The following is a 27,335-nucleotide window of genomic DNA, read 5'->3' on the forward strand; positions in this document are numbered from 1 at the left end:
TATTTCTTATGTGCATATAAAGGTACCCTGTACTGAAAGTATTTAGCTTAAGTTTGAGCACACCTGGAGAAAACATCATCAAGGCAAAAGGCAGGCACTTGGCACCTCCTCACCTCCCTGGAGCAGGACTCTGTTTGTTCCTATAGAGGGAAGTACAGACAGCCCGGATGTCAAGGGCCCCAGTGCCTTGCTGGTGACACTTGCAGCTGAGAAATGTAATCTTTCTCCTGTCGGCATCACTGGACCTATTTGCTGAGGGCAGAGCCGCTTTTCTGTAGTTAGCTGATGCCAGAGCCATGAGAAATGTGGAAGGACTGTGGGAGCCTAACCTTGTTAGTCTTAGGAAATTAAGGCGAATGTTTTCTCTTCAGCTGAATGTCCAAAAATTTATTTTTCTTTCTGAAGATACTTAGGAGATTCTTTGACTCAGCTGTAGTAGTTAACATTTCATTAGAATTGAAACTGAGTATAAAAATCATCTCATTGAATTAAAGCAAAGGGCTTCTTTCGGAAAGTGGCACCATGTGTGAGCCCAGCCTCGCTCCTGCTGGTGAGAGGGCAGGCTTTGCAGTGTGGTGCGCACCTGGAGCTCAAAATGGGGCTCCTGGAGTGTTTTCATCCATGTAACTGTATGGACTCAATCATGTGTCCCGTGTCCACCTGCTGACATCCTAATCCCAGTATCTAAGAACGTGGCTGTATTTGGAGACAGGGTCTCTAAAGAGGTAGTTAAGGTACATTGAGGTCTTTAGGGTGGACCCTCATCCAATATGACTGGTGATGTTTTTATAAAAAGAAGAGATTAGGACACAGACAGAGATGCCAGACAAGCGCACACATGGAGAGACACCACTGCAACATCTGGGCAAAGGCAGCCGTCTGCGAGGCAAGGAGAGAGGCCTCAAAGAAACCAGCCTTGATGACATCTTGATCTTGAACTTCCAGCCTCCAGAACTGTAAGAAAAATACATTTCTGTTGTTTAAGGCACCCAGTTTGTGGTATATTGTTATGGCACCACTAGAAAACTAATCAGTAACACATTTATTTCATTTTTCACTTTTGGTCTGAATGAACAATAGGGAATGAAGCATTTACCCTGATTTAGCCCCGCAATCTGCCTTTTTCCAAGAAAGCAAGGAGAACATGTGTGAGCTGTATCTTCAAATCCTTATCTCCTACCAAGTGGTATGTTTTGTGAGAATAATAACAGATAGATTATAATTTTGAGTCAATTCTAAAGTTAAAAAATACACTATGATTAATACAAATTCTTCTAAAAATAAACATGACATATACATTCCATTAAATTAGGGAGTGATATCATTTCACAGTTGGGAGGACAGCATCTGACTTATTGAAGCAAAACACTATTCAATGAAGTCAGGATTTTAGGGTCTTAGTGAAATATTTTGCAATATAAAACCAGCCAGTATTCATAAATTGGAATGTAAATTTGCCTTGGTCAAACTTGCGCAATTGCTTCTAACAAAGATAATTTTACAAGACTTTTAAGTATATGCTTGAATGATTATTTTAGCTTCCCAGATTAGATAGCAATAGGAACTGAATAGGAAATTCAAAAAGCCTAAAAGCTTCCAAAAAGAAGCAGTGACTGCTGTCCACATTTGTGTTGTATGCATTCACAAAAACAACCAGATGTTACAGTCATTAATTGTCTGAATATCTCTAATCAATGACAAAAAGCCTAAAAAAGTTTAAAGGTAATTAACAATGATGCTCTAAAAGCTTTCTTTAATGTGCATTCATCTGCAAGTATCAGAGACTTTTAAAAGGTTTTGTATACACTGATATTAAAGCAGTCTTTTTTGTGTGATGTTTTGTCTACTTGCTTTTGAATAAGTAAAAATAAAAACCTGTTGTAGCTGATAGCAATTATAGCAAAAAAATTTAAGCCAATCTGCATTTCAGCCAAAGGATGTGACCTGAACTTTTGATTCCAATTCTTGCTCGCGTGTTATTTGAGACTTCTTGTTGTGTAATTAGAATAAAGGCCACTGAACAAGTTAAATGAATGTTAAAACATGAGTGGACAAAAATGTGTCTATATAGTCTGATTTCTTAAACTGGATTCACGGTACGTGAGTGTTTGTTATGTTAGCCTCAGTACTTTTTGCTATGTCTGAAATATCTCATGATAAAAATAAAATGAAAAAAAAAAAAAAAGATGTGTTCCCAGCATTTATTTATTTCCCTCTTTTGTGGGTCTTCTGACAACTCTTGGCTCCACCCTTCTGCGTAGGGCGGGTCCTAGGGGTGGCATGGGCTGTGGGATCACAGGTCTCAGGACTAGCTTTGGCATAATGTACCCTGGCTTTTAGTCTGTTTGTGCCATCATTTAAAAAAGATACTTGGATAGATTCTTGCATTGAAAAGTACATAGTAGGGGATCGAAATGGATTTTTGAAGAGTGGGAATCGCACAGTGTTTCAGGAAGCTTGTGTGGGATTGTCAGAGATTTAAAAGAAGGGTTCCTTTGACACTGGGGTGGGAAAAGCAGAAAAGCCCCTGTCAGGAGGTGCCCATCACCAGTCACCTGTGAAGGCAGATTGTTTTTTTAAGTGTTGAAAATAGAAGAATGTTGGAAACAAAGTAACTGCTTACTACATAAGGAGTGTGAGAAGCATTTGGGTAAAAGAGCTCTACATTTAAAGCCCTGACCTACCTACGCAAAAATATTGAAAATTTGTTATTTCACAAGTAATTATCAAGGAATTATTATATTGCAAAAGCTATAAATAATATATTGGTATGATATACAGCACAAATTCAGAAAGTTTACAAAAGTACCACCGATTTAATAGTAATGGTTTAGGAAAAAAGAAAGTATTATTTCATTAAAAATACATATTATTGGCTGGGCGTGGTAACTCACGCCTGTAATCCCAGCACTTTGGGAGGCCGAGGCAGGTGGATCATGAGGTCAAGAGATCGAGACCATCCTAGCCAACATGGTGAAACCTTGTCTCTACTAAAAATAAAAAAAGTAGCTGGGCATGGTAGTGCACACCTGTAGTCCCAGCTACTAGGGAGGCTGAGGCAGGAGCATCACTTGAACCCAGGAGGTGGAGGTTGCAGTAAGCCAAGATCACGCCACTGCACTCCAACCTGGCCAAAGAGCGAGACTCTGTCTCAAAAAAATCAACCAAACAAAAAAACCATATTATTTGTGAAGCACATACTAACTGCAGAGGTGGTAAAATGTGAAAAATCATGCACCTTAGATTTGAGGAAATACGACACTATAGGAATTGACCTAAATCTTCACATACTGTATCCTAGAGAGGAGAGGATAGTGCAGATGTATAAGAGCTTATGCAGAGTGCTTTAGGTCAGGCATGGTGGCTCATGCCTGTAATCCCAGCACTTTGGGTGGCCGAGGCAGGATGATCACTTGAGCCCAGGAGTTGGAGACCAGCTGGGGCAACGTGGTGAAACTCTCACCTCTACAAGAAATAAAAAAAAATTAGCCAGGAATGGTGGCACATGCCTATAGTCCCAGGTACAAGGGAGGTTGAGGCAGGAGGATCACTTGAGCCCAGGAAGTCAAGACAGCAGTGAACCATGTTCCCACCACTGCACTCCAGCCTGGGCAACAGAGTGAGAGCACTATTAGAGTTGGCTAATGTTATTACTTCTAGTTGCATGACTTTGGGAAAGTTGTTTAACTACTTTAAGCCTTGGTTTCCTCATTTATAACATGAGAGTAATCATTGTCTACTTCATATGGCTAGGGGAATTAAATGAATTATCAGATATAACATGCCTGGTAGTGTTGGGTAAGATCTTAGAAATGGCCACGGTGATTTTCAATGCGTGCAATGTCAGGAGTCATCTGTGGGTCTCATTCATGCCTATGTCCCTGCTTGTCTATTTTCTGTGTTCCCTCTGTCCTCACAACAAATCAACCCAAAGTTCACATTTCACCTACATGTTTCTGTGATTTCTGCCCTGGAATCTGGAAAAACAGTGATCATTGATTGAGTGTCATGCAGGTTCTCTCAATAAATTACCTCATTTAATCCCCTTGACAATTTCTACAAGGTACATGGGATTAACCTCATTTTGCACATTTATAACTAGGGACAGAGACAGTAAGTGACTTGCTCAAGATTCTAGAATAGTGAAGAATATGCCCAGGAATAAGAATTAGATCTCCAAAGCCCATGTTCTTTTGACATGATTTTGTTCAGTACCATCAAGCATGGCTATTATTTGAATAACCAACCTGGTTTCCTACTATGCTGTCTTATATTTTTTTTACTGTTTCCCTTCCCCATCACCCATTCATGTTTAAAGTAGGCAACTGTTTTTGACACCTTCTCATTACTTTTACATCGTGTGGATGATTTATTAGTCCATTCCTTCTCTGAGACCTGCACATCTTCACTTTGGATTTAGATGAAGGCTGTGTATTATTGCACACTGAGCATAGCTAGGGAGATTCACCTAGTCTGTGGGCCGTGGCTCAAAGTCTGAGACCGCCAATCTACTTCTGCCTACTAGGGCTATTTCACAGAAGTGGAATCACACAATATGTGGTCTTTAGTGCCAGACTACTTTCACTTAGCCTGATGCTCTCAAGGTTCATCCGTATTGCAGCATGTATCAGTACTTCATTCCTCTTTATGGTTGAATAATATTTCATTGTGTGTATATACTGTAATTTGTTCATCCATTCATCAGTCGGGGAACATTGGGTTGATTTTACATTTCGGCTCTTGTGAATGGTGCTGGTATTAACATTCCTTTACAAGTATTTATTTTATTACCTGTTTTCAATTATTTGGATATACACCTAGGAGTGGAATTCCTGGATAACCTGGTAATCCTGTGTTTAACTTTTTGAGGAAATGTCAAACTACTTTTTCACAGTGGTTGAACCATTTTGTAGTCTCACCAGCAATGTATGAAGGTTCCAGTTTCTCCAAATGCCCACCAATGCTTGTTATTTTCAATTTTGAAAAATTATAGACATCCTTTTGGGTGGTAAATGAAATCTCACTGCGGTTTTTGACCTGTGTTTACCTCATTCAGGCACTTTTTAGGTATTTGTATATCTTCTTTGGAGAAATGTCTATTTATATCCTTTGCTCATATCTTTTCTATTTTTTCATGATGATATTCTTTAAAAATGTTTTTAAAAAATTTTTGTGGGTACATAGTAGGTGTCTATATTTATGGGATACATGAGATGTTTTGATACAGCCATGCAGTGCATAATAAACACACCATGGAGAATGAGGTCTCCATTTCCTCAAGCATTTCATTTATTCTTTGTACTATAAATAATCCAATTACACTCTTTCAGTTATTTTTAAATATACAATTAAGTTTTTACTGACTGTAGTCATCCTGTCATGCTATCAAACAGTAGGTCTTACTCATTGTATGTTTTTTATACCCATTCACCATCCCCACCTCCTCTCAACACTCCCACTACCCTTTCCAGCCTCTGATAACCATCCTTCTACTTTCCATGTTCATGAGTTCAATTGTTTTGATTGTGAGATCCCACACATAAGTGAGAATATGTGATGTTTGTCTTTCTGTGCCCGGCTTATTTCACTTAACATAACGATCTCCACTTCCATCCATGTTGTTGCAAATGATTGGATCTCATTATTTTTTATGGCTGAAGAGTACTCCATTTGTATATGTACCATATTTTCTTCATCTGTTCATCTGTTGATGGACACTTAGGTTGCTTCCAAATCCTAGCTATTGCGAACAGAGCTGCAACAAATATGGGAGTGCCGATATCTCTTTGATATACTAATTTCCTTTCTTTTGGGTACATACATACTATTTTTAGTATTCTGAGGAGCCTCACAACTGTTCTCCATAGTGATTGTACTAATTTACCTTTAGCCATATCTTAGTGTGTCATTTGTCTTTTTATTATTGCGTTGTAAGTATTCTTTACATATTTTAGATATGAGTTCCTTATCAGATACATGATTTGTAATTTTGTTTCAGTTTGTGGGTTGTCTTTTTTACTTTCTTGATGGTGTCCTTTGATGCACAAAACATTTACATTTTAAGTCCAATTTTTTAATTTTTCTTTTTTTGCTCATGCTTTTGGTGTCATATCTAAGAATCCATTGCCAAATTTAATCTCATGAATATTTATTCCTGTGTTTCCTTCTAAGAGTTTTGTAGTTCTGGGTTTCAGTTTAGGTCTTTAATCCATTTTGAATTAATTTTTGTATATAGTATAAAGTTAAATGTTCAAATTCCTTTTTTCTTTTTTTTTTTTTTTTGCACGTGGGTATCTGGTTGTCCATTTGTTGAATGCATTATTCATTTTTAATTGAATGGTCTTGGCATTCTTGTAGAAACTCAATTGATCATAAATGCATGGGTTTATTTCTATTTGATTCCATTGATCATATGTCTATACTTATGCTAGATTAATTTGTCTTACTTGTTGCCTTATAATAAGATGTGCAGACAAGAATACTAAGTCCTTGAATTTTTTATTTCAAGATTGTTTTGGCACTTCTGAGTCACTTGAGTTTCCATACGAATTTTAGGAACATCTTGTCAATTTATATAAAAAAAAGTCAGTTGGTATTCTGATGTGGATTGCACTGGATATATTGATTGATTCGGGTGGTACGAACATGTGATGGTTTTACATTTATTAATATATTCTTTAATTTCTTTTACTAAGGAGTTGTAATTTTTATAGCATAAGTTTTACACTCCTTTTGCTAAATTTAAAGCTAAGCATTTTATTCTTTTTAATGTTACATAAAAAGTTGTTTTCATAACTATATTTAAAGATTGTTATCAGTATTTAGAAATACCATTGATTTTTGTATATTGGTCTTACATCCTACAACTTTGCTGAATACATTCTAATAATTTTAAAGTAGATTAGCTTGGATTTTTAAAATATACAAGGTCATATTATCTGTGAATAGAAATTCTATTAAGTCTTCCCTTCCAATCTGGTGCCTTTTATTTCTTTTCCTTGCCAAATTTCCCTGGCTAGAACCTCTAATAATGCTGAATATAAATGGTAGGAACAGATACCCTTCTTTTATTTATGATCTTAGGAGAAAGTAACCAGTTTTTCATATTGGGTGTGATGTTAGTTATGGAATTTTTACAAATTTCCTTTGTCAGATTAAAGAAATTTCCTTCTATTTTTAGTTTGTTAAGAATTTTTTTCATGCAAGGGCATTGGTTTTTGTCAAATGCTTTTTCTGCATTAATTGAGATCAACGTGGGTTTTGTTTATTATTCAATTTATATAGTATATTACATTAATTAATTTTTACATGTTAAACCTCACATTACTGGTATAAATTCAAATTTGATCATAGTGTATAATTTTTATTTTTTAATGTTTCAAGTTTTAGCTTGCTAGTATTTTGTTGAGAATTTTTGCATATGTATTCATAACATATATTGGTTTGTAGTTTAAAAAATCTTTGGCTGGCTTTGGTGTCAGGGTAATAACTAGTCTCATAGAATTAGTTGAGAAGTGTTTTCTCTTCTTTTTATGAAAGGGAATTGTTTATGAAGAACTGGTATTAATTCATCTCTAAATATTTTTAGAATTTATTAGTGAAACCATCTTGGCCTAGGCATTTCATGGAGGGTAATTTTTTGATTACTAATTTAACATCTTTATTTCTGATAGGCCTATTCAGATTTTTATTTTTTTATTTCATTTGAACTTTAATTTTTTTGCTGTTTGTTTTTTTGAAACAGAGTCTTGCTCTGTTGCCCAGGCCGAAGTGTAGTAAAGCAATCATGGCTCACTTGACCTCCTGAGCTCAAGCTATCTTTCCTCCTCAGTCTCCCAACTAGCTGGGACTACAGACATGCACCACCATGTCCATCTAATTTGTTAATTTTACAAAACGTTTTATTATTTATTAATTTTTTATTTCAATAGTTTTTGGGGAACAGGTGGTTTTGGTCACATGGATCAGTTCTTTAGTGGTGCTTTCTGAGATTTTGGTGCACCCATCACAAGAGCAGTGTACACTGTACCCAATGTGTAGCCTTTCATCCCTCAACTCCCTCCCACCCTTCCGCTCGAGTCCCCAAAGTTTATTATATAATTCTTATGCCTCTGTGTCCTCATAGCTTTAGCCCCCACTTACAAGGCAGAACATACAATGTTTGGTTTTCCATTCCTGAGTTACTTCACTTAGAATAATGGTCTCCAACTCCATCCAGGTTGCTATGAATGCTATTGTACCTCACATCTCAATACTAACACTGAATATAAATGGCCTAATGCTCCACATAAAAGATACAGAATGGCAGAATGAATTAAATATATATATGAATAGCATATATACGTGTGTATATATACACACACACACACGTAATATTTTCTTTATCCACTTGTTTGTTGATGGGCATTTAGGCTGGTTCCATATTTTTGCAATTGCAAATTGTGCTGCTATAAACATGTGTATGAAAGTGTCTTTTTCATATAATGACTTCTTTTTCTTTTAGATACCCTGTAGTGCAATTGCTGAATCAAATGGTAGATGTACTTTTAGTACCTTAGGGACTCTCCGTAATGTTTTCCATAGTGGTTGTACTAGCTTGCATTCCCACCAGCGGTGTAAAAATATTCCCTTTTTACCACGTCCACACCAATATCTGTTCTCTTTTGATTTTTAAATTATGGCAATTCTTGCTGGAGTAAGGTGGTATCACATTGTGGTTTTGATTTGTATTTCCCTGATCATTAGTGATGTTGAGCATTTTTTCATGCCTGTTGGCCATTTGTATATCTTCTTTTGAGAACTGTCTATTCATATTCTTTGCCCACTTTTTGATGGGAATATTTGTTTTTTTTTTTTCTTGATGACTTGTCTGAGTTTCTTGTAGGTTCTGGATATTAGTCCTTTGTCAGATGCATAGCTTGAGAATATTTGCTCCTGCACTGTGTGTTGCTTGTTTACTCTGCTGATTATTTCTTTTGCTATGCAGAAGCTTTTTAGTTTAATTAGATCACATCTACTTATTTCTGTTTTTGTTGCATTTGCTTTTGGGTTCTTGGTCATGAACTCTTTGTCTAAGCCTATGTCTAGCAGAGTTTTTCTAATGTTATCTTCTAAAATTTTTATGGTTTCAGATCTTAGATTTAAGTCTTTGATCCATCTTAGTTGATATTTGTATATAGTGAAAGGTGAGGATCCAGTTTCAATCTTATACATGTGGCTTGCCAATTATCACAGCATCACTATATTGAATAGGGTGCCTTTTCTTCACTTTATGTTTTTGTTTGCTTCATCGAGGATCAATTGGCTGTAAGTATCTGACTTTATTTTGGTTCTCTATTCTGTTCCATTGGTCTATGTGCCTATTTTTATACCAGTACCATGCTGTTTTGGTAACTCTAGCTTTACAATATAGTTTGAAGTCAAGTAATGTGATGCCTCCAGATTTGTTCTTTTTGCTCAGTCTTGCTTTGGCTACAGAGGCTCTTTTTTGGTTCCATATGGATTTAAGGATTTTTTTTTTCTAGTTTGTGAAGATTGATGATGGTAATTTGATGGGAATTGCACTGATTCTTTATATTGCTTTTGGCAGTATGATCATTTTCACAATATTGATTCTACCCATCCATGAGCACGGGTTGGGTTTCCATTTGTTTGTGTCAACTTTCTGTTTCATTTATCTTCTATGATTTCTTTCAGCAGTGTTTTGAGCTTTCCTTGTAGAGATCTTTCACCTCCTTAGTTAGGTGTATTCCTAAGTATTTTTTTTTTTTCTGGCTGTTGTAAATGGGATTGAGTTCTGGATTTGTTTCTTGGCTTGGTTGTTTTTGGTGTATAGCAGTGCTACTGATTTATGTACATTGATTTTGTATCCTGAAACCTTGCTGAATTCATTTGGCAGATCTAGGAGTTTTTTGGATGAATCATTAGGGTTTTCTAGGTTATTGGCCACAGCGACAGTTTAACTTTCTCTTTGTTGATTTGGATGCCCGTTATTTCTTTCTCTTGTCTAATTGCTCTGGCTAGGACTTCCAGTACTATGTTGAAGAGAAGTGGTGATAGTGGGCATCCTTATCTTATTCCAGTTCTCAGGGGGAATCCTTTCAACTTTTCCCCATTCAATATATTGTTGGCTGTGGATGTGACATGGATAACTTTTATTACCTTGAGTTATGTTTGTTCTATGCAGATTTTCCTGAGGGTTTAATCATAAAGGGATACTGGATTTTGTCAAATGCTTTATCTACTTTTGTTGGGATAATCATATGATTTTTCTTTTTAATTCTGTCTATGTGATGTATCACATTTATTGACTTGTGTATGTTAAACCATCCCTGCCTCCCTGGTATGAAACAGTTAACTGTTCCTTGGATAGAGTTAGCTAGTATTTTATTGAGGATTTTTGCATCTATGTTCACCAAGGACATTGGTCTGTAGCTTTTTTTGTTGTTGTTAGGTTTTTTCCTGCTTTTGGTATTATAGTGATACTGGCTTCATAGGATGCTTTAGGGAGGATTTCCTTTTTCTCTATCTTTTGGAATACTTTCAGTAAGATTGGTACCAATTCTTTGAATATCCAATAGAATTCAACTGTGAGTCCATCTGGTTCTGGATTTTTTTTGTTGTTGTTGGCAATTTTTTAATCACTATTTCTATCTTGCTACTTGTTACTGGTCTGTTTGGAGTGTATATTTCTTCCTGATTTAATTTTAAAAAGTTGCATATTTTCAGGAATTTTTTCATCTCCTCTAGATTTGCTCGTTTGTGTGTGTAAAGGTGTTCACAGTAGCCTTGAATGATCGTTTGTATTTCTGTAGTATCAATTGTGATATCTCCTATTTCATTTCTACTTCAGCTTATTTGGATCTTCTCTCTTCTTTTCTTGGTCAATCTCCCTAATTGTATATCAATTTTGTTTATCTTTTCAAAGACCCAGCTTTTTGTTTCATTTATCTTTTGTATTATTTTTGTTTGTTTGTTTTAATTTCATTTAGTTATGCTCTGATCTTTGTTATTTCTTTTCTTCAGCTGGGTTTGGGTTTGGTTTGTTCCTATTCCCTACTTCCTTGAGATGTGACCTTCAATTGTCTATTGGTGCTCTTTCAGACTTTTTGATGTAGGCATTTAATGCTATGAACTTTCCTCTTAGCACTGCTTTCCTATATCCCAGAAGTTTTGATAAGTTGTATTACTATTAGCATTCAGTTGAAAGAATTTTTAAATTTCTATCTTGATTTCATTGTTGACCCAAATATCATCCAAGAGCAGATTATTTAATTTACATGTATTTGTATAGCTTCAAGGGTTCCTTTTTGATTTAATTTCCAGTTTTATTCCATTGTGGTCTGAGAGAGTACTTGATACAATTTTGATTTTCTTAAATTTATTGAGACTTGTTTTGTGGCTTATCATATAGTCTATCTTAGAGAATGTTCCATGTGCTGATGAATAGAATGCATGTTGTTGGAGAGAATGTTCTGTAAATATCTGATAAGTCCATTTGTTCTAGGGTATAGTTTAAGTCCATTGTTTCTTTGTTGACCTTCTGTCTTGATGACCTGTCTAGTGCTGTCAGGGGAGTATTGAAATCTCCCACTATTACTGTGTTACTGTCTATCTCACTTCTTAGGTCTGGTAGTAATTATTTAATAAATTTGGGAGCTCCAGTGTTAAGTCCCTATATATTTAGAATTGTGACATTTTCCTGTTGGAGTAAGCCTTTTATCATTATATAATGTTCTCTTTGTCTTTTTAAACTGTTGTTTCATTAACATTTGCTTTGTCTGATATAAGAATAGCTACTCCTGCTTGCTTTTAGTTTATATTTACATGGAACATCTTTTTCTATACCTTTACCTTAAGTTTATGTAAGTCCTTATGTGTTAGGTGAGTCTCTTGAAGACAGCAGATACTTCGTTGATGGACTTTTTAATTCATTCTGCCATTCTGTATCTTTTATATGGAGCATTTAGACCATTTATATTCAGTGTTAGTATTGAGATGTGAGCTATTATTCCATTCATCAAGATAGTTGTTGCCTGAATACCTTTTTTTTTTTTTTTTAATAATCCTGTTACTGTTTTATAGACTCTGTGAGAATTTTGCCTTAAGGTGGTTCTATTTTGGTATATTTTGAGGTTTTGTTTCAAGATTTAGAACTCCTTTTAGCATTTCTTACAGTGTTGGCTTGGTAGTGGCCAATTCTGTCAGCATTTGTTTGTCTGAAAAAGACTTTATCTTTCCTTCATTTGTGAAGCTTAGTGTTGCTGGATACAAAATTCTCAGCTGACAATTATTTTGTTTGAGGAGGCTAAAGATAGAACCCTAGACCCTAATTTCCTTTATAGGTTACCAGATGTTTTTGTCTCACAGCTCTTAAGATTCTTTCCTTTGTCTTGACTTTAGTTAACCTAGTAACTATGTGCCTAGGTGATGATCTTTTTGCAATGAATTTCCCAGATATTCTTCGAGCTTCTTGTGTTTGGATGTATAGATCTCTAATGAGGACAGGGAAGTTTTCCCAAATTATATCCTCAAGTAAGTTTTCTAGACTTTTAGATTTCTCTTCTTCCTCATGAAAACCAATTATTCTTAGTTTTGGCCATTTAACACAACCCCAAATTTCTTAGAGGCTTTGCTCATTTTCTAAAAATTATTTTTTCTTTGTCTTTGTTGGATTGGGTTAATTCAAAATCCTTGTCTTTGAGCTCTGATTCTTGTTTGATTCTATTTTTGATACTTGTTTGATTCTATTCCTGAGACTTGTTTGATACTTGTTTGATTCTATTCCTGAGACTTTCCAGTGCATTTTGTATTTCTGTAAGTGTGGCTTTCATTTCCAGAAGTTATGATTTTTTTTCTTCATGCTATCTGTTTATCTGGAGAACTTTTCATTCATATCTTGTATTGTTTCTGGCAATTCAGAGATTTCTTCTTGGTTTGGATTCATTGCTGGGGAGCTTGTGTGATGTTTTGGGGGTGTTATAGATCCTTGCTTTGTTGTATTACCAGAATTATTTTTCTGGTTCCTTCTCATTTTGGTAGACGATTTCAGTGGAAAGCTCTGGAACGCAAAGGCTGCTGTTCAGATTCCTTTGTCCCATGGTGTGATCCCTTGATGTGGTGCTCTCACCCTTTTCCTAAGGATGGGGCTTCCTGAGAGCTGCAGTGATTGTTACTGCTCTTCTGGGTCTAGCCACCCAATGGGGCTACCAGACCCTGTGCTGGTGCTAGGGAATGCCTGCAAAGAGTCCTGTGATGTTAACTGTCTTCAGATCTTCCAGCCATGGATACCAGCACCTGCTTTGATGGAGGTGGCAGGAGAGTGAAGTAGACTGTGTGACAGTCATTAGTTGTAGATATGTTTAGTGTGCTGGCTTTCTCAGATGCTGAGTATGCTAGTAGTGAAGTTGATACATGGAGAGACTCAGAACCTCTGGTTAGCTAAGATGTTGCAGGCATTGGAATTAGCTATTGTTAACCCTATTTCTTGGGAGTAGAGTTATTTTATCATGAGTTGCTGTAATGGCCTGAGTTGGTGGCCTCCAACCAGGAAGTGGCACTTTCAAGAGAGCACCAGCTGCAGTAGTAGAAGGGAGATATAAGCTTGCCCTAAGTTGACCAGGATGAGTAAGGCCAGGGCAGGCAGTGGGCAGGACCATAAAGCTCCCCAGAGTTTATGTCTTTTACGTTCAGCTACAAGGATGGGTAGAGAAAAGCCATCAGGTGGAGACAGGGTTAGGCAGGTCGGAGCTCAGATTCTCCTTGGGCAGGGCTTGCCACAACCACTATGGGGGATAAAGGATGGTTCTCAGGCCAATGAGGTTATGTTCCAGAGGGGATTATGGCTGCCTCTGCTGTGCCATCTAGTTTGCCAGGGAAATGGGGGACAGCCAGTAGTGATTGGCCTCACTTAGCTCCCATGCAGTTGGTGAGGCTGGCCTTCCTCATGCAGTGCTCTGCTAACAGTGATGAGTTTAGATCCAGGCAGCCAGTGTGTGGGACTCAGATCTTGCCCTAGGCCATAAACTTTGTTGCCGAGAAAGCAGGTGCAGCTTTCAGGCCTCATCCCTCCTTATCTGCCCACAATGCTAGCAGTGACTCCTGTGCTCATATCTGCAACAATTCCCATTCAATCCCTTGATTCTGCTCAAGAAAATCTGTGCTCAGTCAAAATTACTACAAAATTCAGCTGGAAACTTCTTTTATCCTGTTCACCCTGTGACCCCTCCCTAATTCCATTCGCTGCCTTCCTCAAGGTCCCTGTGAGATGTAGTCAGGGTTGTCTTCCCTGGGCCCAGGCTGGATACTGGAAGTGCCTACAAGTCTCTTCCTGCTGCTGCTTCTATTTTTATGTTTTGCATGGCTCCCTAAATCCATTTCAGCTCCTGGTAAAGTTAAATGCTTTCTCCTGTGATCTGGATTTTCGGGTTCTCCAGTGGGGATGTGTTTTCCGAGGTAGGTTTCCCCCCTCACACTTTGGGAACTCACAGTTTTTCACCTGTCTCGTGGAATTTACAGTGACATGACACTCTTTTGAAAGGATCTATGAATTCTTTTGGTTTTCTTGGTATGCTCCTGCAGTGGTTCTTGGAGCAAAAGTTCATGGTGTGAGTCTCCACATGTTCTGTCTGTCCAAGTGGGAGCTGCATGTTAGCCCCATCTCCTATCTGCCCTCTTCCTTTACTCTCCCTATTCAGATTTTCTATTTCTTCTTAAGTCTGTTTCAGTAGTTTGTGTTCTCTATGAATTTGTCCATTTCAACTAAATTTTCTAATTTATTGACACAATTGCTTGTACTATTTCTTTATAATCCTTTTGCTTTTACTAAGATTGGAAATAAAGTCTTCTCTTTCATTTCTTATTTAGTTTTCCTTTATTTTTGAATATAAAGTGTGTCTTCTGTTGACACCATGTATTTGGATCTCGTTTTTCTTAAATCTTGTCTGACAATTTGCTTTATGATTGGGTTATTTAATTTGATAACATTTAACGTTATTATTGCTATAGTTGGATTTACATCTAACTATAACTTCCAATTTATGGAATTGGAATTCCATATATTGGATTTGTATCCAACTGTATCAATAATAACATTAAATGATTACATGCCATTTTGCTTTTTTGTTTTTGTTAATATCTCATGTCTTTTCTGTTCCCTTATTACTCCTTTTTTGCTTTCTTTGCGTTTAGTGGATATTTTCTAAAGTACTATTTTTATTTCTTCAATAAGGTTTTGCTATTTTTTAAGTTGTTTTCTTAGCAGTTGCTCTAGGGCTTACAATATGCACCTTAACTTATGAAAATCAGCTTCACATTTGTATTAATTTAACTCCAATGAAATACACAAATGTTACTTTTATGATGCTCTATTCTTTTTTACTTTTTGTGGCATCATTGTTATACATATTACATCTATAAATGTTACAAATTCAACAATACTTTTTTTTTTTTTTGAGACAGAGTCTCTTTCTGTCACCCAGGCTGGAGTGTAATGGTACAATCTTGGTTCACTGCAACCTCCTCTTCTCGAGTTCAAGTGATTCTCTCACCTCGGCCTCCCGAGTAGCTAGGATTACAGGCATATGCCACCACCCCGGCTAATTTTTGTATTTTTAGTAGAGATGGGGTTCACCATGTTGTCCAGGCTGGTCTTGAACCCCTGACTTTGTGATCCGCCTGCCTCAGCCTCCCAAGGTGCTGGGATTACAGGCGTGAGCCACTACGCCCCTCATGAACAATACATTGTTACAAATGATTATCTTATACCATCTTATAAGTGTTTTAAAGAAGCTGAGAGAGAAAAGGAAAGCAAGTAAATAAATATTTATAGTCTTTGTTATATTAACCCTGTTTTTAAAAATTAGTGCAGGTTCTCTTCATTTGTTCTGTAGCTTTGAGTTGCCATCTGAAGTCCTTTCCATAGTCCAGTATAGCTTTATTCCAACTCACCTCCTTTGTAATGTTATTGGCAAATACATTGCATTTTTATATGTTATAGGTCCAACAATAAAATTATACATATTTTTGTTTTTTATCATTAATTTTTAAACCAGTTAAGAGAAGGAAGGGAGAGAAATATGCACTTCTGCTGTCTTTTGTAAATACCAGAATACCTTTAATAATTAGCTTTTAGATCTTAATTTTTCCATGGAGATTATGATTATTGTCACTTGCTTTCATATTAAATAAAGTTCTTTAGTGTTTCTTGCAAGGTAAGTCCACTAGCAACAAATTCTCTTAGTGTTTGTTTGCATAGGGGTGTCTATATTTTGCCTTCATTTCTATAGAATAACTTTGCTGAATATAAGATTCTTCATTGATAGTTTTTTTCCATTTCTTCCAGCCTTCTTCACTACTTTTCTTTAACTTAGTTTTTAACTGACAAATACAAATCGTGTATATTTATGGTGTACAAAATGTTGTTTTAAAATATATATACATTGTGGAATGGGTAAATTGAGCTAACTGACACATGTATTTTTTTTTTTTTTTTTTTTGAGACGGAGTCTCGCTCTGTCGCCCAGGCTGGAGTGCAGTGGCCGGATTTCTGCTCACTGCAAGCGCTGCCTTCCGGGTTCACGCCATTCTCCTGCCTCAGCCTCTGGAGTAGCTGGGACTACAGGCGCCCGCCACCTCGCCCGGCTAGTTTTTTGTATTTTTAGTAGAGACGGGGTTTCACCGTGTTAGCCAGGATGGTCTCGATCTCCTGACCTCGTGATCCACCCGCCTCGGCCTCCCAAAGTGCTGGGATTACAGGCTTGAGCCACCGCGCCCGGCCGACACATGTATTACCTCACTCTTTATGGTGAGAAAATTTAAAATCCACTCTCTTAGCATTTTTTGAGAATGAAATACATTGCTATTAACTATAGTCATTATGTTGTACAACAGATCTCTTTCACTGATTCATCCTAACTAAAGTTTTGTATCCTTTGACCAACATCTCCCCAAACACACTCTCTTTTCCCAGATCCCAGTTAACCATCATTCTCCTCTGTACTTCCATGAATTCCTTTTTTAAATTTCACATATAAATGAGATCATATGGTATTTATCTTTCTGTGCCTGGCTTATTTTACTTAACACAGTGTTCTCCAGGTTCATCCATGTTTTTGCAAATGACAAGATTTTCTTCATTTTTAAAGGCTGAATAGTATCCCATTCTGTATATACTGTATTTTCTTGGCCTCCATAATTTCTGATATGTCAATTATAATCTTATTTGGGACCCCATCTAGATAATCACTTATTTTTCACTCCCTGATTTCAAGATTTCCACACGAGGTTATTCCACTTCGTTAGTGTATGGTTTTAACAATTTTAAAGCTTTGTTAATATTTATTTTGTTCAGTTTCAGAAAACAAGATGTTATCTTATGGCTTCATTCTGCCATTATTTTATTATTTCATTCTGCCATCTTGCTTCAGAGGAGCCTCTCAAATAAAAGAAAGATGGTGGAAATTTGCAGTTTCATTATCCTACTTCTTGAGACCTATCTGAAAAGACTTTGCATCTGTCTTGAGGTAAACCAAGAATGTCCAAAAACTAAGCCTGTATATTTCTGATGTGGTCTGGGTACAAGTGTCGTAAGATCCCTCTCTCCTACTTTGTAAATTAACATGAAGAAATGTGTGACCTTAGGAAAACACACTGTGACCATCACCAGTGACATAATACACCCCTCCATGCCTTACATTTTATAATTGAAATTAGCAGTCCATGGATGGCATTGATGTTCAATAGCACAATTGTGCCATCTGTTTCAACACCACAGTTTGGGGGATTTCCACATAGTACATTGAGGGATTATTTTAAGAGGCGAATGTATGATGAAGTCCCCTAATAGTGCCTCTTTACTAAACCAATTTGGTATTTATAAATGACTAGGGGGAGAAAAAGTTACTGAAATTGCATCATCACCTTCAGAAAAATTTTCAAAGGGCGTATTTAATATTAATGTAGTGTACAATTACTGTTGGGCTCCTGCCAAGAGTGCCAGCAGAACATAGGCTGTGAATGTCCCAATGTGCCTGAAAATTATTTTAATTTACAAAAACCTACTCAAGCTGCTGTTTGTAGATTTGAATTTGAGGGCAGATTCTGCAAAAAAAAGTAGAACATTTGCAAAAGTATGCAAATAGACATCAGAATGAAGCCCTAGGTTTATAGCCCGTTAAAGTACCTGAGGTCACAAGACCCAAGAGGAGCTATTAAAGAATATTCAAAAAGGCAAGACGCTTCAGGAGTCCAACCTTACAGGAGAGTTCAAACGTGGGTATAAGAAAAGGAGGGAGGCATGTAGCTCAGATAGCTCTCTCTTATGGAGTCTTTTTCACCTCACCTTTTCTCTTGGTTCTGGTAATTCCCACTTTCTCTCTTCTAGTCTCTCCATCATTTTATTAAGCTGCAAAAATGAGCTTTCTTTTCCTCTACATCTCCTTCCAGATAATACCCTAAAAACCTTATTTTTCCCTAGAAAATATATTTTCATACGCTAAGAGCCATCTATTTTAAAATGAATTATGTATCTTTCTCAGTGTTTTACAAAGCATTTTCTCCCTTAGCACTATATCACATTATTATATTTTCATGTTTAATAGAATATTTTTGTATTGAAATTATGCACAATTGCAAATTATCATTAGACTGAAAGAGGACAACACAACACTTAAAGTATAAATAAGCAGAGCTTGCATGAAAGACTCTGAATTGGAGCTTTTGTATCTTTGTTAATTAACTTTTGGATTATGCAGATGGTATTTTGCAATGGGGCAGCAGAACGTCAGTTTTCTCTGAAGTTCTGCCATCTATTGGTTAATTCACGCAATAAAAATTTATTCTAACATTAATTAAAAACAACCACCATGGAAAATCTTTCTATTTATGGAATAGAAAATATGTACATTCTTTGTAGAATTATGTAAAATTTTTCAAAAACAAAGTCTCTGTGATGGAGCTTTAAATATAAACTTTAGTGCCACAATTAAGTGTAATTATTTTTATTAGACCTATTTTGTTTTTATGGCATTGTGGCCGAAGCTGAAGAATAATGGAAAAATAACTTGATAAATATCAAAATATTATATCCAACCATCAAAAATGTAATACTAACTGTGATGTGTATACGATTTCATTTTATGGAAAAAGGAGGTAGTTTAAAGAAGTTAAGTCACATCCAAAATCATACACAGCATAACCAACAAAGTCAAGATTTCAAGTCTGTTTGTCTAATTTTATTTTTTTCTCATACACAAGGAAACAATGTTTGTTTAATTTTAAAGTTCATGCTAATGACAAGTGGAAAAGCAGCTGCTCAAAGGATCTATAATCTCAGTGGCTATCAAAATAGTCACTTACAAATATATATATATATATATATATATTTGTATAAATAATTATAGACTGTGTCCTTAGGATGACTGTGGCTTCTCCTTCTATGGCAGGCATAACTAATATCTTATAGTAACCGAGACACCTACTGAGCATGCCCCGTGCAGTCACCACACCCATGGTCCTGCAGTGGACACACAAGGAGAAGGAAGTTCCCAAGTCTAGAAGTTAGAGTCTCAGTAATGGGAAAAAGGATGGAAGAATAAACTTATTTGTTTCAAAGACATCTCACTATTGTTATTTCACTTAATCATCATCTTGAGACAGTGAGGCAATATTATTCCCATTTCTATGTGAGAAGACAAAAATTAAAGGTAAGGGATTCAGTCACAGAGCCAATGTGGTAGAACTAGACTCTGACTCAGGTCCTCAGACTCAATATCCCATACTCTTTCTACCCATTAAGTGAATGAATAATTAATAATTAACTCTGAACAAGAAGAAAGAACTGGTTGGTAAAACAAAAAGTTAGTGGACTATTGGAAGAAAGTTGGCTAGAGTATATTTGTTGCTGCAAAACAAACTCCTTAAAACTTTGTAGCTTAACACCACAATCATTGTAGGTTACACATTCAGAGAAGGCTCAGCAGGATGGTTCATCCTACTCTAAGTGATGTCTTCTGAGACTGGAATGTACAAGATATTCACTTCACTAATTTCTGGCTTCTCAGCTAAGTTGACTTCAGTAACTGAGGGCTGGTTGGGGCTGCTTTATGGGGACGATATGCCTATGCCTAGGATTTTTGGATTTCTTTGTTGGCTGTGTTCTTTGGTTCTGCACTGTTGTAGCCTCAGGGGTCTCTCTCTATCTCTACTCCTCTCTCCCTCACCAGGTATCCTGTTTACATGGTGTTACTACATGGTTTCTTCACATGATCTTTCCAGCAGGCTAGCCAGACCTCTTACTTGAAAGCTCAGGGTTCCCAAGAGAGTAAAAGTAAAAGTTTACAGAGCTTCTCAAGATTAGTCAGAACTGGCAACATCTTTCCTGACTTATTTTAAAAATTAAGTCACAGGCTCAGCCTAGATTCAAGGATAGGCATAAATAATGAGAAGTATGGGTAAATGGAGGTACTAATTTAATGAATTACCATAACCCTGACCCCTAATGATTCACAGTTCTACCATATACATTATATATTCATTCTCTAGAATGCCTTCCAAAGTTGTCATTCTGTTATGACATAGGGTTCAGGCTTGAGGTTCAGGATCTCCTTACCTAGTTTAGGTCCATGTGCAGATGATGCTCTTCAGAAGTGGGCCCTCCAATGAAATCAAAATTCAAGTTGTCTTCCATACACCTAACACACATAGGTAAGGCTGTGCCAGGAAAACCAAAAAGACTTTCCTATTTACAAAGGGTGAAAACAGAAGGCCCACAGTAGCCTGTGAATTCATAGAAATTTTGAAATCCTGACAGGCATAAATTTGTCATTCCTTGACTAGGTCCCAGTTCTGCCCTCAAGGAGTGTTTCTTCATGGCCCTTGGTTCCACCCTCAGAAGCATTTTTTTTTTTCCTATGAGAAATGGCTTTTATTTGGAGTTGAGTGGTTTTCATGGCCTGTATATTGGGGTTCCCAAGACCACCTTAGGCCCAGTGATTTACTAGAAAGACTCACTGGTCTTGGAAGCTTTATTCACACAGTTATGGTTTATTACAGTGAAAAGATATAGATTAAAATCAGCAAAGGAAAGATGCAAATGGTGTGACTTCCGGGAGTAACCTGGTGCAAGCTTCCAGGTGTCCCATTCCTGTGGAATGTACTTAATTCTCTCAGCAACAATGTATGACAACCAGAAAAGCTCCCCTGAACCTTGGTGTCCAGTGATTTTGTTGGGAAGTCACTCAGAATCCTTCTACCCCTCAGCAAAATAGGCATTCACTGTAAGTCATATTGTCAGCATAAACTAATTGTCAAACTAGTACTGTATGTCCCAAGGCCTCAGGCATACCAAAACACTCATCAGGCAGTATATTCCAGGTCATAGAGCTCATATCCCAGGAACCAGCCAAAGGCTAGTCCTGAACACAGGCTTTCCCTCAGAATGTGCAGGGTTTGAGCAATGTGGGTCTACTGAGTTAACCCTTTCCTGCACGATTTAAAATTATTTTATCATTTTAAACTCTCTCTGGTCTTTTGAGTTCAATATAGTATAATTCTTTAGAAAGTTAATATATTTTCTATGTATCAAATTATAAATTTACTGTATTCATTAAAAGCTATACCCATAAATCTCTTCAAAACAGATCTCCTTCCACTTGGACCTCAAAATCAGAGTGATAGGGGATAAATTAAGATTCTTAAAAGCCCCACTGTCTGAATTGTTCCACAATGTCTTAAGTCTTTCTGAAGTCTTAACAAGCGTTTCACATATTTTTGTTCCTGTAATAACTCTTTTACTGGGAGGGCCCTGGATTTGATCTTTATTCTGAGGAAATTACTATTTCACTCTGAGAATCTTTTGCTATGAGAGATGGGATGAGAAACAGTTTTATGTTGGAATCCTAAAGCCATGGTTTCTTTATAGTTACCCTAAATTCTCCTTGAAAATAAAACTTTTATCTCTCTTATTTTATTGCTCCCGGTTTTATTATAGGCAGCTGAAGGAAGCTCCTTAGGCAGATCCATCATTTTATTAGGAGCTCTTTCTCCATCCATTTACGAAGGCAACAGTTCTGTGTATTCTTCTGCCCCTGTTTTCTTATGGAGCTTCTGGTCCTCCCTCTCAGCGAGGCATCTTCAGGCTTGCCTCACTGCCTGGCCTCAAAGCTAATGTGGCACAGCCCGGTGGTAAAGTCTGCTACCATGATGATCGTTTGGGCAATTTCCCTTAAAATTCCATCAGGTTTTGCTATATCAACATGAATCATAGAGCCACTTTTTAAGGTGCATACAAGTTCATAATTTCCTTATATCTATTAGCTTAATTGTTCCTTATAATTATTACCTATCATCTCACTTCATCTGTCTTAATGCTTTATCCTCAAAGTCTCTTTTGTTTGGTATTAGTATCTCTGCCCTATCTTTTGGTTTGCCAGTCATACCTTTTTCTAATTCTTTATTTTCAACCTTCTGAGTTTCTTTGCTTTACTTCTGCCTTACATAAGCACCATGTTGCTGGATTTAAATAACTCCTTCCAGTAATAATGGTTACAGGTACATTTAGACATGATTCTACCATCTTATTTTGTGTTCTGTTTGCCATTTCTGAGGTGAGGCCACTTGATCCAAGACCTCAGGGATGAAAAGCATCCAGCCTTGGGACATGCCCTTTGCAGGCAGAGAAAAGAACAAATGCAAAGAGCGGAGGCAGAAAAGCACTCAACAGAGCTGAGGACTAGGAGGAGGCCATTGTGACTGAGGTGTGGTGAAACAGTCCTGCAGGGTGGAGTAGCTGCAAGGACCCCCATGGTGGAGGGGCTTGTAGCCATGGTGAATGTTGAAGGAGTTCTATGTCCCCCAGAGAGGGCTTTCCATAAGAAGAAGGGTCTTGGCTTCTTTCTGTCTGAGAGAAACCAGTTCACCAGATGGTGAGACATGGAGAGTGGCAGAGCGACCCTTCTGTGTTCTCTTTGTTGGGGATCCACCTGCCTGCAGAGGGCACGTGTCAGGTTTGTGCTCCACCATAGGATGAACACTCCCTCTCCTGTGCTGGGACCCACAATTTTCCGGCAGTACCACTGTCTAGCCCAGGCGTCTGTGCCAGCAGCTCACTGGCCCACACTCACAGGCTGCATTCCCCAATGTTGTCAGAAGCAAAGGTTATGCTTCGACCTCTATATGCCTGGCTCCTGTGTCTGGTAGGATACAGAAATAGTATTTAGTCAGCCCATGGGAAAAACAAACAAACAAACAAACAATATCATACAACTTACGTACTTTTTTCAAACCGCAATGGGAAGAATTTGAAGGATTTTAAGCAGTAGTTTGGGTTGAAATTATCTGATTTATGCTCTATAAAGATAATTTTTACTACTGAGAATAGAATGGAACATAGTGGTCAAAATTAGAAGCCAAGAAGAGAAGTGAAATGAGTAATGGGGAGGAGTTTATGATATTCCTTGAACTTAGTGTTAGCACTTGAGTGGAAGGCGCTGCTAGGAGTTTCAGTGGAAAGCCTGGGAAGGTATCACCTTTAGGGGTTTATACATAAGATCTGTGTTTGGGGTTTGTTGAGTTTGAAGTGTCCATTAGTGAAGTATAGATATCAGATGTGTAATTGAATTTCATGCTGAAATTTAGGGTTAAATCAGAACTGAAGGTTTACATTTGGGACTCGTCAGCAAAAGGTCGTATAATGCCCTTGGATTCTGTATGAAACCTAACACGTATTTGATAGCTATAATTACAGGGTGATCAAGGGTGATGCCATAACTATGCAAAGTGGGGAGAAGATGCAGGAATGCACGCATGACAACCACCAACAGTCGGGATAGCTGCTTTATGAACCTACTTACTCTCCTCACAGTCGAGATCATCAGGAAAGAGTCATGGCATAAAGCTGGAAGAACAATGTCAGGAATATTTTGTCTAATCAAGAGGATGAACCATAATCTGATGCAATCTCCGATTTTAAAATTACTTATTTCATCCTTTATAATTTATTGCTAATGTATAATTTCATGTATGTTATTAATCTCACAAAACATAAACAAAATTTTGGAGAATTGAAAAATGGATGCATGAATGTTCAATGAATTGAACATTTACTGAAAACTCAGTAACTATTCAAACGAATGTTCAAATCAGAAAAAAACTGACTTAAAATTTTGTGCTCCTTACCTGAAAAGCACAGTGCAAAAGGATTGAGGGAAAACCTTAATATATAAGGGAACAGAAGCAGATGCAAAATCTATGGATAAATATATGATTTTTCATTATTGAAGAAAAGTTTGGATTCACTTGGAATAATGAAAAAAGGTAGGAGGAGAATGTACCAAAGTATTTGCCTTTTTGGAATTGAAAGTTTTCAACTATAAAATTTAACAGCTTGATGACATAAAAGGATGAAACTCTTTAAAAAAATGACACAAAGTGGACTAAAGCCGCCATCACAACCACTTTCAGGAAAATATCTACAAATAGATTGTCCTCCCATTATTAGATTGGTGTTAATAATTATTCAGGCGCCAAATGGTAGTTTGGAGAATTACTGAGGGAAGATTTTCAGACCAATTCTCCTATTTGAGACATTCTGAGACTTAGAAATGTGTGGAATTGAATTAAGCACTGGTGAAACAACTTGTTTTCTCTTCTCTGTTACAAATAAGCCTCTCTAGCATTCTGGTTAAACCTCATAGCCCCCTAAGGGGAGGGGAGAAAAGGACCTAACATTTACGGAGGCTAGCAGGGTGAGGTCTGCAGTCAGTTCATAAGGTTTCAAGGGGAGTTAAGACCCTGTTGCTGCCTTCAAGGAGCTCATGTGGCTACTTGTTTGATCTCACAGCAGTTTGCCGTGACAAGTAAAATTGATCCTATTGGATGAGGACACTGAGGCTGAGGAGGAGGGAGTGAGAGGATGAAGGGAACCTGTCTAAGGTCTCCCCTGGTGTGATGGGCAGGGAATCTGGCCCAAGCTGGCTACAGAGCGGGGGAAAATGAAGGTTCAAGATACGCTTTGTGGGTAGAAGACCATCAATAACAAAGAGTTTGTTACTCATTCATTAAAGACGTGCAATGTATTGCCAGTGCAGCCATACCAGGCATATGGAGGGAAAAGAAATTACATTCAAGAGAAGAGATTCATCCTTTCTCTTAACAGTTTACAACCTAACAGGAAGTTGATACAGTAATTATGAGAAAAATGCAATGTGGAAAATACTATGAAAAGAAATACTATGGGTGTCTACACTTCACTCCTTAACAACTTATTCTAGTGACTTAGCCCCCACAGAATTCCTGGGTCCCATCAATCTCTTTTGATCAATATGGACATTGATTATCAAAGGCTTATAATCAAACTTGAGCAAATTAATAGCTCCATATATGCATAATTGGTTGATTATTTGTGAGTTATATATAATTCTTCCCACTCTAGTCACTCTGTATTATCCCACAATTTTCATTATTTCATATTTCCCCAAAATGTTCAGGGAACACAGGAATTGCAGAAATGAAACTCAGTGACTGTATGTCTTATTTGCATATTTGGTTAAAAAGAAAAGATGAACGATAAATTTTTAAACTACCATTGGATTTCAATTATTCATGCCTTCATTGGCTTCTCTTTTTATTTCCAAAAAAGTTTATCTGCCTTTCCAATAATTTGTCTCAATGTTATTAAGAAGTAGGTACATTAAGCTAATATCTTAAAAAATTGAATCAATGTGAAAATTTTAAAAATTAATCTTGAAAGATAGAAGTTTATGATGATAAAATTTAAAAGTTCATATGAAAAGGAGATTTAAAAATATTTCAACTATAATTTTATTACCCCGAGATAGCCACTGATAATATTTTGTTATAATTTTACATTGTTCTGGAGCTCACATTTTTGTCTTAAAAATATGTAAGACTTTTTTCTGTATTAGCACATATGCAGTTGGTCTTCTGTATTCGTGAGTTCCACATCTGTAGATTCAACTGAGGATTGAAAATATTCAAAAAATAATTGCATCTGTACTGAACAAGTACAAATATTTTTCTTGTCATGATTCCCTACACATTATAGTACAAATACTATTTAGATAACATTTATATTTTATTTGGTGATATAAATAACCTAAAGATGATTTAAAGTATATAGGAGGGTTGGGTGCAGTGGCTCATGCCTGTAATCCCAGAACTTTGGGAGGCCAAGGCAGGTACATTGCTTGAGCTCAGGAGTCCGAGACCAGCCTGGTCAATACAGTGAAACTCCGTCTCTACTAATAATACAAAAATTAGCTGGCTGTGGTGGTGCACACCTATAGTCCCAGCTACTGGGGAGGCTGAAGTGGGAGAATTGCTTGAGCCCTAGAAATCAAGGCTGCAGTGAGCTGTGATCACGCCACTGCACTCCAGCCTGGGTGACAGAGGGAGACGCTGTCTCAAAAATAAATAAATAAATAAATAAATAATATCAAAAGTATACAGGTGGATGTGTGTAGATTATATGCAAATACTACGCCATTATATATCAGGGACTTGAGCTTTGTTGGTTTTTGATACCCACAGTGAGAGGTGGGGAAGAGGGTGTCCTGGAACTAATCCCCGGATACTGAGGAAGACTAACTCTTCATCACCTTTCAACGATCACATAGCATTCTACTGTAAAAGTGTGCCATAAATGACTAAACTATTCACTTGCTTAACAAGGTATTTCTATATACTCCTTATAAACAAGGCTTCTATGAGTATCTTTGTACATATATTTGTTTTATTAGGTCTCATATTTAGAAATAAAATTGCTAGGTCAACGATACTAACATGTTTAAGGCTTTTGATACATATTGCCAAATCTTCCTCCAGAAATGAAGCAATCAATGTTTCTGAAAGCAGTCTAGTAGAAAGCTTATTTTCCAAAACTCCCTATCATTACTAATTTGATGAATAAAGATAGCTCATTTTAATTAAAAATGTAAAATTTAATACTTTAACATTTTAAAGTTTAACCTTTTGATTTTTAAACAGTTGTATACAGATGAGCAGAAAACAGGAAGAATTAAACACCCACTCTAAGCACTGAGCACACCAAGTTAAGAAAAGCTGTTTTGGATTTCACACCAGGTAGGAACTGAGAAGCTAAGGATTAGGCCCAACAAGGAAGAATAAAGGCAGGAGAAGGGACCTTCAGTCATAGCTGTTATCAGCCTTGGGCCGGCTTCACAAGGAAATTTGAGAGTAACTCAAGCTTTGGTAAACACTCATATGAATTGTCCGGAGATGCCTGGGGAAAGAGAATGAAAGTGAGAGGATAAGGAACCTTGGGACAGGAACCCAGACGGAAATTATTACAGGAGAGT

The sequence above is a fragment of the Mandrillus leucophaeus genome, unplaced genomic scaffold, assembly GCF_000951045.1.
Source record: "Mandrillus leucophaeus isolate KB7577 unplaced genomic scaffold, Mleu.le_1.0 Scaffold458, whole genome shotgun sequence".
NCBI classification, from domain to species: Eukaryota; Metazoa; Chordata; class Mammalia; order Primates; family Cercopithecidae; genus Mandrillus; species Mandrillus leucophaeus.